Below are 18,227 nucleotides of genomic sequence, written 5' to 3' on the forward strand. Positions count from 1 at the left end.
GTCAGTGCAGCTCTATGTTGTTTGAAGGCTTGTCCCTTCCACCAACAGAAGCTGGTCCAATAAAATATATTTCCTCGCTCACCTTGTTTCTCTTACCCTGGGACCAACATAGCAACAACAACACTGCAAACTCCTTTTTATTACTCTAGCTCAGGGGTTCTCAAACTCCACTCCTTCACCTGACCCCTTTCTGACAAAACGGGGGTGGTGGTGGTGGCGGCGGCGGCAGCAAAGCCCAAGCTCCACTGCTCTGGGCGGGGGAACCAAAGCCAAAGGGCTTTCAGCCCCAGGCAGGGGGCCTGTGACCTGAGCCCTGCCACTAAGGGATGAAGTCCTTAGGTTTCGGACCCGTCTGGTGAGACTCAGGCTTCAGCTTTGGCCTCATACAATGGGGCACAGTCTTCGGCTCCAGACGGTGAGGCTTGGTCTTGGTCTTTGCCTGCTGACCCCAGAAAGTCGAACACCAGCCCTTGGTGATCCCATTGCATGATCAGGATCTCACCCTGTAAGCTCCCGCGGGCATGGGTCACACCTTCACTTGTTCCTGTACCATGCCTAGCTTGGGTGCTCAGCTACCAGTAGAGTAAGTGAACCTTCGCGTCAGGCAGCCCCGGTGCTCACCACCTTGGCAATCGCAGGCCTCCTCCACGCGTCCTGGCTGTTTCACTGCACTTTAGGACACGCCAGAGCAGGGGTGGGCAGACTACAGCCCACGGGCCGCATTCGGCCCGCCAGCTATTTCACTCCTGCCTCAATCTCCTGCTGCGGAGCAGGGTCTGGGGCTTGCCCTGCTCTGGCATTGCACCTGGAGAACAGGGCCGGGGGCCGCTCCACGCGGCTCCTGGGAGCAGCAACATGGTGCCCCTCCGGCTCCTACGTGGAGGGACAACCAGGGGACTCCGTGCTGCACACTGCCCCCACCACAAGCGGCGCCCCATTGGCCGGGATCCGCAGCCAATGGGAGCTGCAGGGGCAGTGCCTGGGGTCCCTTCTCCGACTCGGTGTAAGGGACATGCCGCGGCTCCCGGCAGCCACCTGAGGTAAGCGCCGCCTGGAGCCTGCACCCCCGAGCCGCTGCCCAGGCCCCAGCGCGCGGCCCCAGCCCGGCTCACCTCCCTGCCCCTAGCCCAGAGCGACCCCCCGGCACGGTCTGTCCCCAGGCGGGGCCCCCGGCCGGGCCCTGGCAGCGAGAGCCGGGGCCGAGCAGCTCCCGGGGGACACCTCGTGGCCGGGCGGCACCTGCGGCGGGCGGGGCTCAACCGACCCGGCTGCCCGCGCTCCCCAGCGCCCGGCGTCGCCGAGGGGAACGCAGGGGCCGGGCCCGGCCGCGCCCGAGCCCAGGACGAGGAGCGAACCAGCGAGACAGCCGAGCCGGCCGCCCCAGCGTCACTTCCGGCCGATCGGGGTTCTGCTTCCGGGTCACGGCCCCCGACTGGGCTCCGAGCTGAGGGCGGCTTGTCTCGACCCGCTGCCGCTGCCATGTCCCCCGCGGGACGCGCTGCCGCTGCCGGCTCCGGAGCTGCCGCCCCACGGTGAGAGGCTGCTCCGCTGGCCCCTACAAGCGCCTTCCCGCGAGACCCAGGGCCCCGCCGGCAGAGGCCCACGCGTGCCCGGCCCCCCCGCGGGGCCGCCCCTGTCACGGTGCCCCGCCCGGCCTGGGCTGCGGGCCCCGGGGGGGGGGCTCCTGGGGGCCGCGCCGGGGCGGGCGGGCGGCTGCGAGCTTGCGGCCCCTGGGCTGCCTCAGGGCCGGCTGGGGAGGGGGCAGCCCCCGAGCGCGCCGGGCGAATGAGCGCGAAGGTTCCTCTCGCGCGCGGCCGCGGCGGAGCCGTCTCCCTGCTGAGTCCTTCCGCCCAGCCCCAGTCGCCTCTTTAAACCGCCACCTAGGTTGCGCCCGTGCGGCGAGCGCGGCTCCTGCCGCGTGGAAGGCTGCCGAGCATGAGCCGTGTGGCGATGCGTTGTCGGGGCTCTGCGCAGAGCCCGTTCCCGGTGGTTCCGAGCAAGAAAGCGCGTGTCCTTGTGGGCCGTTCAGCGAGACCCTCTTCTCTGTGTGCAGCTAGGGTAGAAAGGAACAGCGAGATGTTCGGGCACGTAAGACTGGGACGGAGTCTTCAAGACAAAATGCAATGCTATGATACAAATGAGAGCTGCACCCTCCCTGTGCTGTACTGGCCAGGCCGCCTCAAAAAGAATGTTGTAAAATTAGAGGGGTTTTAATTCACTCTTCTCTTATGACAGGTTTCAGAGTAACAGCCGTGTTAGTCTGTATTCACAAAAAGAAAAGGAGTACTTGTGGCACCTTAGAGACTAACCAATTTATTTGAGCATAAGCTTTCGTGAGCTACAGCTCACTTCATGGGATGCATACTGTGGAAAGTACAGAAGATCTTCTTATACACACAAACCATGAAAAAATGGGTGTTTACCACTACAAAAGGTTTTCTCTCCCCCCACCCCACTCTCCTGCTGGTAATAGCTTATCTAAAGTGATCACTCTCCTTACAATGTGTATGATAATCAAGGTGGGCCATTTCCAGCACAAATCCAGGGTTTAACAAGAACATCTGGGGTGGGGGTGGGGGGGTAGGAAAAAACAAGGGGAAATGGGTTACCTTGCATAATGACTTAGAAACTCCCAGTCTCTATTCAAGCCTAAGTTAATTGTATCAAATTTGCAAATGAATTCCAATTCAGCAGTCTCTCACTGGAGTCTGGATTTGAAGTTTTTCTGTTGTAATATCGCAACTTTCATGTCTGTAATCGCGTGACCAGAGAGATTGAAGTGTTCTCTGACTGGTTTATGAATGTTATAATTCTTGACATCTGATTTGTGTCCATTTATTCTTTTACGTAGAGACTGTCCAGTTTGCCCAATGTACATGGCAGAGGGGCATTGCTTGCACATGATGGCATATATCACATTGGTGGATGTGCAGGTGAATGAGCCTCTGATAGGGTGGCTGATGTGATTAGGCCCTGTGATGATGTCCCCTGAATAGATATGTAGAATAGAGGGGAGGGATAGGATACAGAAGGACCTAGACAAATTGGAGGATTGGGCCAAAAGAAATCTGATGAGGTTCAACAAGGATAACTGCAGAATCCTGCACTTAGGACGTAAGAATCCAATGCACCGCTACAGACTAGGGACCGAATGGCTAGGCAGCAGTTCTGCGGAAAAGGACCTAGGGGTGACAGTGGACGAGAAGCTGGATATGAGTCAGCAGTGTGCCCTTGTTGCCAAGAAGGCCAATGGCATTTTGGGATGTATAAGTAGGGGCATAGCGAGCAGATCGAGGGACGTGATCGTTCCCCTCTATTCGACACTGGTGAGGCCTCATCTGGAGTACTGTGTCCAGTTTTGGGCCCCACACTACAAGAAGGATGTGGATAAATTGGAGAGAGTCCAGCGAAGGGCAGCAAAAATGATTAGGGGTCTAGAGCACATGACTTATGAGGAGAGGCTGAGGGAGCTGGGATTGTTTAGTCTGCAGAAGAGAAGAATGAGGGGGGATTTGATAGCTGCTTTCAACTACCTGAAAGGGGGTTCCAAAGAGGATGGCTCTAGACTGTTCTCAATGGTAGCAGATGACAGAACGAGGAGTAATGGTCTCAAGTTGCAATGGGGGAGGTTTAGATTGGATATTAGGAAAAACTTTTTCACTAAGAGGGTGGTGAAACACTGGATTGCATTACCTAGGGAGGTGGTAGAATCTCCTTCCTTAGAGGTTTTTAAGGTCAGGCTTGACAAAGCCCTGGCTGGGATGATTTAACTGGGAATTGGCCCTGCTTCGAGCAGGGGGTTGGACTAGATGACCTTCTGGGGTCCCTTCCAACCCTGATATTCTATGATTCTATGTGGACACAGTTGGCAACGGGCTTTGTTGCAAGGATAGGTTCCTGGGTTAGTGGTTCTGTTGTGTGGTGTGTGGTTGCTGGTAGGTATTTGCTTCAGGTTGGGGGGCTGTCTGTAGGCAAGGACTGGCCTGTCTCCCAGGATTTGTGAGAGTGTTGTGTCATCCTTCAGGATAGGTTGTAGATCCTTAATAATGCGTTGGAGGGGTTTTAGTTGGGGGCTGAAGGTGACGGCTAGTGGCGTTCTGTTATTTTCTTTGTTGGGCCTGTCCTGTAGTAGGTGACTTCTGGGAACTCTTCTGGCTCTATCAATCTGTTTCTTCACTTCCGCAGGTGGGTATTGTAGTTGTAAGAATGCTTGATAGAGATCTTGTAGGTGTTTGTCTCTGTCTGAGGGGTTGGAGCAAATGCGGTTGTATCGCAGAGCTTGGCTGTAGACGATGGATCGTGTGGTGTGGTCAGGGTGAAAGCTGGAGGCATGTAGGTAGGAATAGCGGTCAGTAGGTTTCCGGTATAGGGTGGTGTTTATGTGACCATCGTTTATTAGCACTGTAGTGTCCAGGAAGTGGATCTCTTGTGTGGACTGGACCAGGCTGAGGTTGATGGTGGGATGGAAAGTGTTGAAATCATGGTGGAATTCCTCAAGGGCTTCTTTTCCATGGTTCCAGATGATGAAGATGTCATCAATATAGCGCAAGTAGAGTAGGGGCGTTAGGGGACGAGAGCTGAGGAAGCGTTGTTCTAAGTCAGCCATAAAAATGTTGGCATATTGTGGGGCCATGTGGGTACCCATAGCAGTGCCGCTGATTTGAAGGTATACCTTGTCCCCAAATGTAAAATAGTGATGGGTAAGGACAAAGTCACAAAGTTCAGCCACCAGGTTAGCCGTGACATTATCGGGGATAGTGTTCTTGATGGCTTGTAGTCCATCTTTGTGTGGAATGTTGGTGTAGAGGGCTTCTACATCCATAGTGGCCAGGATGGTGTTATCAGGAAGATCACTGATGGATTGTAGTTTCCTCAGGAAGTCAGTGGTGTCTCGAAGATAGCTGGGAGTGCTGGTAGCGTAGGGCCTGAGGAGGGAGTTTTCATAGCCATACAATCTTGATGTCAGGGAGCCAATGCCTGAGATGATGGGCCGCCCAGGATTTCCAGGTTTAGGGTGGTGACTTCTTTCCGTAGCTGCACAGGAATCCTAATTTTGACTAGGGGGGAAAAGCTTGCTGTTCTGCTGACATCATGTAGCTGTGGCCTTTCCTTTCCTTAAAATCATGTACTTGTGAATACCCGTTGTGCTACTTGTGATGTGAGTCTGATTGCTTAGTATATTTTCACAAATTTTTAATTAAACTTTAATGCTTCTTATCACTTAAAATCTTAGGAGTGAGCACTTGTTTGTGGCTTAGGTGGTTTAAACTTTATGTGAAATTGGACTTTGAAGTGGTCACTGGCCCATCAGCCTAGAATTGTCTGTTTTGCACTTTGTGGTACTGACTGTAGCAAGTCCTAGATATTGGCTGACCATAATTCTCAGTCCTGATTCATTTACCATCTGTAAGCATTTTAAACCTTTAAGTGTCTAATTATAGGATAACTTTGAATTGGGCTGTATATAAAAAAGTATCCGTATTTTGCAGAATGTGTGTTAATAGGATTTGTGGAAGGATCTCCATGATAAGCTAACATATTGTTTCTTAGCTTTCATGTGCCACAGACTGAGCTTGTTGGTGTAAATAGCGGGCCCCACAAACAGCTGATGACTGTCCTGGATTTATGGTGAGCTTGATCTGGGTCAGGATCCAAAGACAGACAGGAAGGCTGGGTAAAGCAGATTGGAAGATTTTCATTTGATAGACAAATCTAATCATTAAGATAAGGTGGTCCCAAAATGTTGTTCTCCTTGGGTATTGAGGTGTGCTAGAAATGTATACAGTACATAGATATTGGCAAGTCAAAGGGATATTGGCAAGTCAAAATTGCCCCTGAATTAATATTTGGAAAAACTCAACCTGATACCAATAGATTTTTTTCCCCATGCTTTGCAGTGCTAGGCTAGTGCAGGAGAATTTGAATGTGAAATTGACTAAAAACTACTTTCAGTCTCCCACCTGAGAGAAATGGAAAAAGTAAATGACATTAAAGGTGTAAAGCTAATTAGATTTTTAACATTTTCAGTTTTAATCTTTGCAAACTTGTAAAAATGATACTTAAGATGACTGCCTCTTTAATATGCCAAATCAGGGTGTAAGGTTACAATATTAGGAAGTCAGAGATACATGAGATGGTTTGAGATAGTGTCAAGCTTTGCTATAACAGATCTTTATGGTGGGGAGAGACTGCTTAAGGGAGCTCTCTTCTCCTAAGCCCATAAACTCTAGGGTTAGTGGCAGAGACTGCTAATTTTTATTTAGTACCACTATGGTTAGTGCACGTCTGGACAAATGACAATGTTCCCGCCCAAGGAACTAACAGTCTGAAGCCCTGATCCCACTAGCTAATCCATACAGACTCCTGTGTCCATGTGGATGGATGAGGTCAGTGGGGCTCTAAATGAGCATAAAGATCTATCACTAGAGATCAGCTTGTAGTATCACGATCCAGGTTACTACATAATGTGATGATGCATTATGGTGATAAATAAGGAGGTGGGGGAAAAAAGAGGACAAATATTACAGCAAGATCTGCTTTGGCTAGTAAGACATACATGTACCTCGTGGGGTGTGTAACTTGGATACTTCTACTATAAGAGCAAGAGTAAGGTTTTATAGACCTCACAGAAGGGGTTTGTTTTAAGCAGGAAAGTCTTGAGAAAGAAGATGAGGCATGGTGATCTGGGTGTGAACAGCAGCAAGGAAAAAGGCCAGGAGATGACACTGGGAAATGCAGCTAGGGAGGTGGCTCATTGTGTGCTTTGAGGGGTAAAATCAGTTGAGTGGGAAGTGCTGAATTGTGAAGGGCTTTGAAGATAAAGGTCAGGTCAGGAGCTCAAATTTAAAAGATATAAAGGCATGGGGAAGCCAGAGCTAGATATACGAGATCTGCTCAGAGCATCAGGCAAGGTACCTTTTTTTTCCTCTCTCTTTTTTAACAGTAGCATTTTGATGGTTTGGAGAGTCTAGAGGCAAGGAGACTGCACAAGGAGGTGATGGCCAGTTTGACTACTGCATTATCCTTACGTAAACTTCTTTTCCATCCGCCTCCTGACACCACCTACAATGCAGCAATCCATTTTTAATACAGAAACTTACAGCATATTGTCAAGTATCAGGGGGTAGCCGTATTAGTCTGTATCCACAAAAACAACAAGGAGTCCGGTGGCACCTTAAAGACTAACAGATTTATTTGAGCATAGGCTTTCGAGGGTAAAACCCTCACTTCTTCAGATGCATGGAGTGAAAGTTACAGATGCAAGACATAATTATACTGACACATGAAGAGAAGGGAGTTACCTCACAAGTGGAGAACTAGTGTTGACAGGGCCAATTTGATCAGGGTGGATGTAGTCCACTCCCAACAATAGATGAGGAGGTGTCAATTCCAGGAGAGGCAAAGCTGCTTCTGTATTGAGCCAACCACTCCCAGTGCCTAGTCAACCCCAAATTAATGGTGTTAAATTTGCAAATGAATTTTAGTTCTGCGGTTTCTCTTTGAAGTCTGTTTCTGAAATTTTTTTGTTCAAGTATAGCTACTTTCAAATCTGTTATAGAATGTCCAGGAAGATTGAAGTTTTTCTCCCACTGGCTTTTGTATGTTACCATTCCTGATGTCTGATTTGTGTCCATTTATTCTTTGAGGTAGGGACTGTCCAGTTTGGCCAATGTACATGGCAGAGGGGCATTGCTGGCACATGATGGCATATATCACATTAGTAGACAGACAGCCCCCCAACCTGAAGCAAATACTCACCAGCAAGTACACACCACACCACAGAAACACTAACCCAGGAACCAATCCCTGTAGCAAACCTTGTTGCCTACTCTGTCCCCATATGTACTCTAGTGACACTACCAGAGGACCCAACCACACAAGCCACACCATCAGAGGCTCATTCACCTGCATGTCTACTAATGTTATATATGCCATCAATGCCCCTCTGCCATGTACATTGGCCAAACCGGTACTCCTCCCTGAGCCCCCTCCCGCACTCCGCACCCTTCCTGCACCTCAACCCCCTGCCCTGAGCCCCTTCCTGCACACCACACCCCCTCCCACCCTCTGCACTCCCTCCCACACCTCAGCCCCCTGCTCCAGCCCTACATTCATAGCCCTGCATGCAATTTCCCCACTCAGATGTGGCCCTCTGGCCAAAAGGTTTGCCCACCCCTGTTCTAAACTTAGCACTGAGTCCCATTGGGTAGATAGAAAGATTAATCTAAATAATCTATACAGAAGCCCCTGGAACCCCATAAGATTCGATCCTTAATCCATGAACTATTGGAACTCATCTACAAAACTTTTCTCAAACATTACATGAATATATTGTCTCATACTATAGAATTAGAATTTATCATCCCTATTCCATGATGAGATCTTTGAGCTATAATGTATCTTAATTAAAACTATCTTTTAGATAGGTTTTTTCCTCTACAAGCATTTTATCAAAAAAATCCAATTTAAATTTAAAATAATCCAATTTTTAATTTTTTTTTAAAATCATTGATTTTTATCCACCCTGTTATTATCTATCCCTTTCCTAATGGTTTCTTACATTCTGTTAGCTTTTTTGGCTGCTGCTGCTCATTGAGCAGATGTTTTCAGAGAACTATTCACAGTGATTCCAAGATCTCTTTCTTGAGTAGTAATAACTAATTTAGACTCTATCATTTTGTATGTCTGTTTGGGATTATGTTTTTCAATGTGCATTATTTTGCATTTATCAACATTAAATTAGATCTGCCATTGTGTTGCCCAGTCATCCAGTTTTGTGAGATTCCGTTGTAACTCTTCGCAGTCTGCTTTGGATTTAACTATCGTGAGTAATTTTGTGTCATCTGCAACCTTTGCTTCCTCACTGTTTATAAGAATATAAGAATGGCCATACTGGGTCAGACCAAAGGTCCATCTAGCTCAGTATCCTGTCTTCCGACAGTGGCCAAAGCCAGGTGCCCCAGAGGGAATGAACAGAACTGGTAATCACCAAGTGATCCATCCCCTGTTGCCCATTCCCAGCTTCTAGCAAACAGAGACTAGGGACACCATCCCTGTCCATCCTGGCTAATAGCCATTGAAGGACCTATTCTCCATTAATTTATCTTGTTTGTTTATGAATATGTTGAACAGCACTGGTACCAGTACAGACCCCTGGGGGACACCACTGTTTACCTCTTTCCATTCTGGAAACTGGCTATTTATTCCTACCCTTTGTTTTCTATCTTTTAACCAGTTACTGATCCATGAGAGAACCTTCCCTCTTATCCCATGACTGCTTATTTTGCTTAAGAGCCTTTGGTGATGGACCTTGTCAAAGGCTTTCTGAAAGTTCAAGTACGCTATATCCACTGGAGCACCCTTGTCCATATGTAAGACACCCTCAGGCATGATTTCCCTTTACAATAGCTATGTTGACTCTTCTCTAACAAATCATGTTCATCTGTGTCTCTGATAATTCTGTTCTTTACTATAGTTGCAACCAATTTGCCTGATACTGAAATTAGGTTTACCAACCTGTAATTCCCAGGATTGCCTTTAGAGTTATTTTAAAAATTGGTGTCACATTCTATCCTCCAGTCATCTGGTACAGAAGCTGATTTAAATGATAGGTTACATACCACAGTTAGTAGTTCTACAATTTCATATTTGAGTTCCTTCATAACTCTTGGATGAATACCTTCTGGTCCTGGTGATTTATTACTGTTTTGTTTATCAATTTGTTCCAGCGCCGCCTCTTAATGACAACTCAATCTGGGACAGTTCCTCAGATTTGTCACCTAAAAAGAGTGGCTCAGGTATAGGAATCTCCCTCGCATCTTCTGCAGTGAATACTGATGCAAATAATTCATTTAATTTCTCCATAGTGGTTTTATCTTCCTTGAGTGCTCCTTTAGCACCTCAATCATCCAGTGGCCCCACAGATTGTTTAGTAAGCTTCCTGCTTCTGATGTACTTAAAAAAAAAAAAATTTGTTATTTTTTGAGTCTTTGGCTAGTTGCTGTATGTGGCCTACCTAATTGTTCTTTTACACTTGACTTGCCAGAGTTTATACTCCTTTCTATTTTCCTCAGTAGGAAAGAAGCCCTTTTACCTCTAACTGCTTCCTTTACTTTGTGGTTTAACCATGGTGGCATTTTTTTAGTCCTCTTACCATGTTTTTAAGGGGTATACATTTAATTTGAGCTTCTGTTATGGTGTTTTTAAAAAGTTTCCATGCAGCTTGCATACATTTCACTTTTGGGACTGTACCTTTTAATTTCTGTTTAACTAGCTTCCTCATTTTTGTGTAGTTCCCCTTTCTGAAATGAAATGCCCCTGTTGTTCTCCTATTTACTTGTCACATGGAAGTACATACAATAATGCATACACAACTGTATTTTAATACAGTGAACTTCCAAGATGTTTAAAATAAATTCAGTAAGGTTTAATTTAATTCAATAAAGTTCATTCAGGATATTGCAGGAAATTTTCAGTCTGTCACACTGCTTTTCCCTCTTGTATCCCAACTGCGACATCATCTCTGCAATGTCCAAATTATTTCTTAGGGTATTCCTCAGCTGGGCTTGTACTGCCTCTTCTCCCCACAGGCAGACAGAAACCAAGATTTCTTTCCTGGATTAGGCAGCAGCACACGGCTTTCCTGCATCTTCAGTTGGAGCCAGGTGGGCTATCAGGAAGAGAAAGATTTAAAAAAAAAAACACTGGGATTTTCAAAGGCTTCCAGTCAGTAAGCAGCAAAGAACAGAACTGTGTCCAGAACAGTCACTGTTGTGGGGCAGGGGCACTGTGGGACAGGGCTGGAAGTCTGTTTTTACGAATGCAGTGTCGACACAGGCATTTTATTGGTGGAACAGGGCTGGTAGGTAGGTGGCTTCTGACATTTGGGGAGGTGGCTTAATTTGATCAGAAAGTCATGGTTTTACCGGTAGGACTCAAAATTGAGTGTGGATGCTCACAAGGATGTGCCAAATAAAAGCATGTTTTACCAGTAAAACTTTTTAGTGTAGACCAGGCCTAAGTCACCTTAAATGTCTTTTTTTAGTTGACAGAAACAATATTTTTTTTTAAAGCTCAGTGATCCTCTTTGCTACTTTCAACTGAAAAACAAATTGAATTTTAGTTAAAACTGAGACTTGGCAGGCTGGTACATGCCATGTGCTACACCCGTCCAGTGATTAGGTCTTCTAAAAACCTGTTTCAGAGTAGCAGCCGTGTTAGTCTGTATTCGCAAAAAGAAAAGGAGGACTTGTGGCACCTTAGAGACTAACCAATTTATTTGAGCATAAGCTTTCGTGAGCTACAGCTCACTTAGTCGGATGCATTACCTGTGTTATTCAAGTTTGAAAAGTGACATTATCAGAAGCCAACTAGCTAGAGACCTATATATAAAAGTGACCTTCCCAGAATGTTCAGGAACAGCACTCTGACAAGAATCTGAGCAGCTGCAAGTGAGGACTGGTCTTCTGACCAGAGCATTATCTATAGCACTTGCTGGTGGGCCCTATGACTAGGAGGTTAAGGAGAGCCTTTTTTTCACTTTCTTTCTGTCTTGCTGTGAATTCTCTCTCCCTTTTTGTAATTTATTGGAGGAGTTATGGTCTAATTTATTAGGAGGCAGCCAGGGGAAGTCTTTGCTTCTTCCAGCAGCTCCTTTCTTTGAAGTACATCTCAGTAGTATTTCAGAGGGATGCCATTTTACCATTCTGGTACCCTGAGTGGCTGATCTATCTCCTTGTTCCAAATGTAGGTGCAGAAAGGTCTTCATGAAGCAGTGCTGCTTGTACAAACTCGGCAGATTGCTTACTCACAGACCTACTAGTTTGCCACTCAAGACTGATGCCAAGGTTAGTGCTGTGGGAAGAAAATGTCCACCAATGCCGTAACAAACTGCTAATATGGGTGAGGTCTTGTTGCTGTGCTCCACTCCTGGTCTCATTCCCCAGCTCTCTCGTCTTCTCCTCAAGGTCTTTACTCATCAGCCTCTCTGGCTCGGCCATGTAACTAAGCTACAGGCTGTACATCCAAAAGGTTACCCAGTATTGTGGCTTTCCATTCCTCAGATCAGCCATCATCTTTTACCTCAATAGTTTAAACTTTAACTCAAAAGAAGACTTGAATGATTGTGCACAGGCCTACATCCTTTCTTGGGGATGTCCCAAACTAGATACAACACATGAGTACAGAAGATGGCCTCTCCATACCCTTGGAGCTGTAAACTACAGCTCTCAAATTGCTCTTTGGCTAGGTGGCTATATTTACTTTCCAAAAGCCACCCCTTGCCAAGTCTTGAATCAGTGTTCCTCATACCTGAGGCTATCGCAGATCTTTCTCCTCCAAGAACCATAATCTGAAACACAAAATCAGGTCAAAACTCACAGTACCGCTTTGTCCTTGGAAGATCATTCTTATCAGTCTAGATGCCATATCGTCACAAGGAATTCCTCTCTGAAAATTCTCCAGTATAATCATCTGAGTTGGAAGAAGAAAAGGAGAACTTGTGGCACCTTAGAGACTAACCAATTTATTTGAGCATAAGCTTTCGTGAGCTACAGCTCACTTCATCGGATGCATACTGCTGGAAGCGGCGGCCAGTACGTCCCTCGGCCCGCGCCGCTTCCAGCAGCTCCCATTGGCCTGGAGTAGGGAACCGCGGCCACTGGGAGTTGCAATCGGCCGAACCTGCAGATGTGGCAGGTAAACAAACCTGCCCAGCCTGCCAGGGGCTTTCTCTGCACAAGCAGCGGAACAAGTTTGGGAACCACTGCTCCAAAGCAACATAAGTTTTTGGCCTAGACTTAATCACCAGTTTTTTCACTAAAATTTACCAAAAATTACTTCCCTAGTTCAAGTCAGCACAGCTCTCCCTGAGTAGCTCTTGGGAGAACACTCCCAAACAAAGAATTGTTGTTATCCCAGGAACTTCAAGGATTTAAGGAGAAGGCTGAGTTTTGTTTGTTTTTTTTTTAAAATTTCTGGCACAACATCTAATATATGAGCTCTTGAAATTATAGGAGTTCTTAAAATTTCAGGAGCCCCTTACCTTGATTTTCCTAGCTTCTCAAACTTCTGTTCCCCACATGATCTGGGAGGGGAATAAGCCAAGCCTTCCTAGATAATGTAAAAGATATAAAGCAATGGTGGAAATAAAAAGTGAACCAGCTCAGGGATTTTGAAATTCCTGGCCGACTCTTCTGTTTGGAGTAGAGTCAAAATCAAGAAAAATGATCCTGTTGGGGAAACTCATCACAATATCAGTTTGTTGGAACTAACGATGGTCGTAAATAGTGTAGAGTCCTTACTTCACGGAATTCCGCAGTGTCTCAGCCTGGCATATCAAACATGACTGTGATGGGGCATACACACTCCGCACTAGCATGGACGAGGTTAAGGAGCTGTTTTGAGCTGGAGTGGCCCTGCCCCTGTGCATCTATAGATCAGGCCAGGACTAAAGGAGTTAAAAGGAGGAAACTCAGCTCAGATGAGGACCACCCTGGGAAGGGAACAGGCTGTAAAGTTCTCCAACCCTGAAGAGAGGGCTGGCAGCCTGCAGAGCCCCTGCTCTCACAGAACATGGGAGCAGATTCCCCTAACAAAAAGGAGGAAAAGAGAGAGATGTAAACTAGAGCCCCAGTGAACTCTGGAGTATGCTGTGAAATTCCCAGGGCCCTTTGAAAGAAGAGGGGCCCGTATCCCTGAAAGGAGCTGTCTACAGGTTTTTCTCTTTCATTCTTTGGTTTAACTTTGTTTATTGACTGTAGATTGTTTGTTGTTTCACCTGAGACCCTGAGAGAGGGGCTGAAACAGCCAAGAGGCTTCGGCTGAAGGTTTGAGCACTGGCTGTCTAGAAAGACCCACTCTGCAGCACCCGCTGGGATGGGAGTAATTAGACTCATGTGTGCGCACTGCATGTATCTCCTCAAGGGGAACCTCTACCATGTTCAGATTCATGACAGTTGGGGGAGAATATGGGCATGTTGATAGCCCTTGGGATAAGGGAAAATGATGTTGCTTAAAAAATAATGGACAGATTATTAACATGGGTTGTGGAGAACCCTCAGCTTGCCCAGCAGGAACAGCAGCAGTTGCTGCAACAGTTGGCCACTCAGCAGCAACAGCAGATGGCACAATAGCAGCAACAATTGATTAGTGATCTAGTGGCCCAGCAACAGCATCCGCAGCAATGCCTAGTGCAATAAATGCTGTTCTTTTTCCAGTCTGCGGGGGCAACAGGGAATCCAACAGCAGGGACCTGAAACCCAACCACATCGGCTGCATCGATCCTGGTGAAGTGTATGAAAATGGGCCCTGGTGATGACCCTGAGGCATTCCTTATGACATTAGAGTGGGTGGCGGTAGCAACATAGTGGCCCCAGAGTAGTGGGTCATCTTGTTGGCCCCCCTCATGTGACCAAATGTTCCCAGGTGGCCTACTAGGAGATCAACCTGGTGACTACTCAGGATTACCCCAGAATTAAGGCCACCATCCTCAACTACTTGGATATCACACAGGAGACACACCAGTGGCTAATGGACTGGGTACTACAGCTGGAATGGGCAGTATGCAGCCACTCACCTGGATGACATCATTTATAGTCCAGAGTGGGACAGCCACATAAAGCAATTCAGAGCAGTGCTTCAGGCCCTCGCACATGCTGGCCTAAAAACTACCCAAGAAAAACATAAAATAGGGAACCACAAAGTCACCTCTTTGGGGTACACCGTGGGAGGGGGCTGTCTGCAGCCATTAGTTAGTAACATCCAAGTGTTGACAGCTGTCCAGTGCCCACACAAAAAAACAAATCCAGTGCTTAGTGGGTCTGGCGGATACTATTGGCGCTTTATGCCAGGATTTCCCACAATTTGCAGCCTCCCTCCCAGACATCATAAAAAAAGGAAGGTTTGAGTGGTCGGATAATAAGGCTTTCAAGACATTGCAGGAGCTGGTCCTTTTTGATCCAGGCTTTTCAAAAGGATTTATCCTGCAAACTGATGCTTCAGACGTGTTCTAAGGGCAGTCCTTTTGAAGGAGATTGAGGGAGAACAACATCCATTACTTTATATAAGCCAGAAGCTTTTCCCTCGAGAAAAGATATAGTCCATCATAGAGAAGAAAGCACTTGCAGTAAAATGGGCTGTTTACTCCTTATGGTATTATTTGTTGGGAAACCCCTTTTCTCCGGTCACAGACCACGGTGAGTTAGGTGGAGTTGTCTTCCTGGATTCTGTTTTTGCCAGTAACCTTTCATGAGATCTGAAGTGGAGTATATCTGGTAGCTTCCAGACTATGGAAAATACTAAATCACAGATATTGTGCTGGTAGCTGTCATTACAGGGGAGCACACTACCACATACAGATTCATGACAGTGACAAACAAAAAAGGCTTACATAGACTGGCATGGAGGAATAAGAGCAGGTCCTGAACTGAAGTAGCCACCAGGATCTTATCCCTGCTGGTCAAGGCCTGTTGATGAAAGCTACCTACATACAGGGCAAAATGAACCTTCGAGCTAAATGGCACGGTCACAGAGACCTGTTACTGAGCAATTGAGAATTAGGTCTGTGTGATGCGGTGTGCATACTCCACGCTCTGGTGGAGGAAGTCTCGCTCCTCAGTCCATACTGGGCATGCACCAGGTGCTATGCTAATATAAAAGGAAGCAGCCCAGCTCAGTCTGGGCTGACTTTCGGAGAGGAAGGACCTTTGGTGGAGGCTCCAGCTGAGGAGCTGTCACAGCCCTTGCTTGCGGGAGCCGGAGATGCCGAGATCTGGATTGGAGATCTGTGGCCAACGGAGCCCCAGGGAATTACCTGTGCTGAGGAGTCCAGAGACCCTGATTCCCCATGGACTGCAACTTCACAAAGTATGATAGGAAGTGACCTAGGGAGGGTGAGCGAGTGTTATCTCCCACATGTGTGAGGTCAGAGTGTTTTGGTGGGATTCCCCGCTGACCCAGTGGCAGACCACTCCACCACTGTTGGGGCCCAGTAGAGTCAGGTGGGCCCAGGCCCCCCTACCCGGGCTGCCCCCCCTGGAGGTGGGCTCTCAGGTCTTGGCCGTTAGGCATCACTGCCCTGTACCTGAGGGCTGCTATGCTACCCTGCCTCATATCTGAGGACTGCCATATTGACTCTAGCCATTAGGCAACGCTACCTGGCACTCAAGGGCTGCAGTATTGACACTGGCCACTAGGCCACGCTGCCCTGAATTCGGGCTACTGTATTCACTCCGGTCACTGGTCCAAGGTGCCCTGAACTCAAGGACCACTGTATTGACTCTGGCTATTGGGTCAAAAGTTCCCGGGGATTTCCTGTACACCTGGCCAAACTCCAGTCTTTTCCGCTCACGTGTTTCTCACTTCTTTAAAAGTTGTAGCTTGGGGAAAATGCTAGGTCAAAAAAACACATTGGGACACAAACTTAGTTCTCAGAGTAGCAGCTGTGTTAGTCTGTATCCGTAAAAAGAAAAGGAGGACTTGTGGCGCCTTAGAGACTAACAAATTCATTAGAGCATTAGTTCTGCAAGTGTGGCTGTCAGGGCTTGTCATATTGCCCCCATCAGCTTTACAAAAACAGTATTTTGTCCCACTTTGTAAACCCTGCACACTGGCTAGCTATGCCAGTAAAATTGGCAGATCCGGCTGAAGCATAGTCAAGGACTAGCCCATGCCCTACCTGTCATGTGACTACAACTGAAATCCTCTCCACTCTACTTTCTTTACTGCTGTCCTCTCAGAAAGCCCCCCCACACTCTTGCATAAATCCTTCAGCTATCTCTCTTCCCTGCACATAGACTCAGATTAACTTGGATTTGGAGACTCACTGACTGGGGTTAGTGGTGAGCCTTGAGGCCGATCAACTCCACTGCTGCCATCTGAAGGCAGCAGCTGACCCAACCCAGGCCACTGGCTGCACTTCTGAAGTTACTACTGGGGGAATTGTGTACTACTGCGGAATGCAGAATTTTGCAGAATTCCCTGTTTCCCCTGCAGAATTTCTGGCTGCACTAGGGGCCGCTGGGCTCTGCAGAGCTCAGTTCACAGTGAGCGGAGCGCCCAGCCTGGCGTGGCTGGAGGTTGCATGTTCTTTGATCCTCATTCTCCCGGCGGGACAGTGAAGAAGTTGGGGGGGGGGAGTAAATGCTCTGGGGGTGTTGGCGTCTGGGCCAGAGGCTGCCCCCCGGCTGGGCTCTGTGGGGATTGAGGACTGGTGTCTGAGGCTGCCCCGCAGCTCAGCTCTGTGGGGATGGGGTGTGATGGAGTGTAGGTAGTGGGGAGTTTTGACCTGGGAATATTGCGTGGGTGTTTTACTGGTACTGTCTGCATTGGTGCTGGATGGTGGTGGGATATCAGGGTGTGACCTCTCTTGAGCGATGATACCTGAGCACATAACCTGAGCCCGGGAGGGGGTTGGGGCCAGGTGACACCTTCTGCCCGGGAAACTGGACAAAGACTGGAGGAGGAGCCGGGGTGTGTGGCTGGGTGAGATTGCTGGAGGGGGTTTCAGTTTGAAGCTGGCTGGGGAAAGAGTGGAAGGCCCAGAACTGGGGTCTGGCCTCCCTGGTCCCCAAGATGGACTTGACTGAGGGGTCCTGTTTTCTATAACTACAAGCTCTGTTTTGGACTGTGTTCCTGTCGTCTAATAAACCTTCTGTTTTACTGGCTGGCTGAGAGTCACGGTGAATCGCAGGAAGTTGGGGGTGCAGGGCCCTGTCTGCCACGCAGTTGGGCTTTGTGGGCAGTGGGGGCTGGCATCTGGGCAAGGGACTGCCCTGTGGCTGGGCTCTGTGAGTAGGGGGAGCTGGTGTCAGGGGGCTGCCCCGTGGCTGGGCTCTGTGGGTAGGGGGAGCTGGTGTCAGGGGGCTGCCCTGCGGCTGGGCTCTGGGGGTGGTGGCGTCTGGGCCAGGGGCTACCCCGCGGCTGGGTTATACAGGGGCTGGTGTCAGGGAGCTGCCTTGTAGCTGGGCTCTGTGGGGAACGGGGGGGCTGGTGTAAGGGGGTTGTCCCACGGCTGGGGTCTGCGGGGAGCGGGGGCTGCTGTCATGGGGTGCCCCGTGGCTGGGCCCGGCAGGGGCTGGTGTCAAGGGGCTGTCCTGTGGCTGGGCTCTGTGGGGAGGTGGGGCTGGTGTCTGGGGGCTGCCCCACTGCTGGGCTTTTCAGGGGGCTAGGCTCTGTGGGTTGCCCCTCGGATGGGCTCTGTGGGGAAGGGGGGCTGGTGTGAGGGGGAT

At 48.4% G+C, this 18,227-nt stretch overlaps 1 protein-coding gene across 6 annotated transcripts in view; it reads left to right on the forward strand.

Moving 5' to 3' along the window:
* The first annotated feature begins 925 nt into the window (after positions 1-925).
* Positions 926-18,227, forward strand: part of EYA3 (EYA transcriptional coactivator and phosphatase 3) — a 143,863-nt gene continuing 126,561 nt past the window's right edge. For 5 of the 6 annotated variants that reach the window (XM_074934587.1, XM_074934583.1, XM_074934586.1 and 2 more), the window contains exon 1: positions 1,395-1,532. The gene's annotated coding sequence lies outside the window, so the exon portion shown is untranslated. Of the gene's footprint in view, positions 1,041-1,394; positions 1,533-18,227 lie in introns of those variants that run through there. The other variant, XM_074934584.1, reaches the window with a different exon arrangement.

This window comes from Natator depressus, chromosome 19 (assembly GCF_965152275.1).
Source record: "Natator depressus isolate rNatDep1 chromosome 19, rNatDep2.hap1, whole genome shotgun sequence".
NCBI lineage: Eukaryota > Metazoa > Chordata > Testudines > Cheloniidae > Natator > Natator depressus.